Raw genomic sequence first — 2,288 nt, forward strand, 5'->3', positions numbered from 1 at the left:
CGGCCATGGACGCTACAATGTCTAGTTCAGGAGCTATCCGAAGATGATTATGACAGAAGAGTGGAAGTTTGCGATACAATGATGACACGATTTGATGATAATCATCAGATTTTCAACTGGATCTGTTGCTCGGTTGAAGCTATGTTTGAACTAAACGGTTCTGTAAATCGACAGAACATGAAGTATTGGGCAGACGAAAATCCACATTGGATGAGAGACAGTTATACCCAGTATCCGCAGAAGGTTAACGTTTGGGCCGAAATATCGCTCAGTCATATTGTAGGACCGTTTTTCATTGAAGGAAACATAAATGCAGAAAATTACTGCAATTTGCTAAGAAACCAAGTTATACCGGCTATTCAAAATATTGCTGGAGAGGCTTTCCCGCAATGTTTGGTATCAGCAGGATGAAGCGCCGGCTCATTTTTCTCTGCATGCTCGAAACCTTCTGAACAATAATTTTCACGATCAATGGATTGGTAGAATGGCCACTGAGATCACCAGGTCTGACCCCATTAGACTTTTTTTCACTGGGGGTATTTAAAGGAACAGTGTCATCACAAATAATTTTTTTATATGTTAAAGATGTTAGTGCTTTAATAAAAACGTTTATATTCATTTGTGTGTTTGTGTTTTACTGTTTCTTATTTTTACACTTTTTCTTCCCTATGGGGGCTGCCATTTTTTGTTCCATTTCTGTGTGTGTCGATTAACGACACACACAGACATGGAATACGGCAGCCACAGTCCCATAGGGACTGCGAACGGCTCCCGTCCCATTGACTGCCGTGTACGGCGTCTGTGTGGGAACTGCGCATGCGCCGCTCCCACACAGTCCTATTCGAAATTGGCGCCGTCCGGCGCCATTTTCCTGTGGACCGGAAGTCGCGGCCGGACAGTAATATTACTACTTCCGGTCGCGGCTTCCGGACTTGTGCACATGGAACAGCGGCAGCAAACGGAGCGGACGGGCCGGAGGGAGCCGCGGCGGCAGGAGCAGGTAAGAGATTTCAATGTATGTTAGTGTTTGTGTGTGTTTACTACTGTATGTAAACCTACTACACTGTGGGTTACCTCAAAAAATGGCGACACACAGTGTAGGAGGTTAAACCTTTCAAACCCCTCGTTTATCCCGGCACTAGCCAGGATAAAGGAGGGGGGGATGCTGAGAGCTCACTAGAGCGAGGGCTTTTAACCCAATGTTGCAATGCTGCAATTTTGGGAACTAGCTCCATCTAGTGACCAAAAATGGGTAGTATTATAAATTAGAAATAATTTATAATATTTCCTGACTCGCGAAAAAAATAAAAAAAATTTGAACAATGTTTAATCACCCACACACTAAATGTTTAATTTTTAAAAAAAAAACATGTTTTTCTGGCAACACATTCCCTTTAAAAAGTAGTCTATGAGTCTAGGATCGCAAAATTAGACGAGCTGTGGGAAAGAATAGTGAACATTTCTAATTTAATTACACCAGATGTTATAAATAACATTATCGACACGTTTCACTTTAGTTTAGGACACTGTCAAGTTGTTGAAGGTCACCAGTTCGAATATTTGATTTAATACAGTAATTATGTTTGTACTAATACACATAATACATGTTTCCGGCGAACCATAGCAAGACCGAGGACAACACACACACTCAAACAGCGCAGAGGGTTTGGAGTTGTTAAATACCGGGGGAATGACGAGCCCCGGGGTCCTTATCTCGGGCTGTGTACACACAAACACGCGCGCACACACACACGTAAAAGTGAGAGGCAAGGGGACTCGCATTAATCTAGCACCCAGATGAGATGTAAATCTGACCGTGCAACCTCTGTGCGGTACACTTTGGGTAATGCGAACACCGGCGGTAGCCGAAAATGAAGAAGATAACTTTAACGTTAAATATGTCAGCGAAAAAAAAATCGTATCTCAAAGTCGTTTGCAGCATAATTTTTGTATTGAAAAGAGCTTTCAAATGAGCCCCCACTCGACCCCCCCCCCGTGCCATTTAAGATTTTGCTGTCCCTGCCCACCCCACCGCCCCCAAGGGGGTGGGGTATTTTATTTTTTTTGCATTAACTGGTAGATTTTATGACCCCATTAAATCCCATCCAAATTTCAACCCTTTACCTCGAGACGTTCAAAAGCTATGAGCGTGTTCCGGAAATTTTGGTGGGCACAGTAGAACATTATTATTTTTTTAAGGTAATTTTTATTAAGACCTCATAAAAAACTATTGGTACAGGTACAAAAGATACACATCAAGAAATTATATATACAATAAGTAATCCAAG

Source organism: Rhinoderma darwinii, chromosome 1 (genome assembly GCF_050947455.1).
Source record: "Rhinoderma darwinii isolate aRhiDar2 chromosome 1, aRhiDar2.hap1, whole genome shotgun sequence".
NCBI lineage: Eukaryota > Metazoa > Chordata > Amphibia > Anura > Rhinodermatidae > Rhinoderma > Rhinoderma darwinii.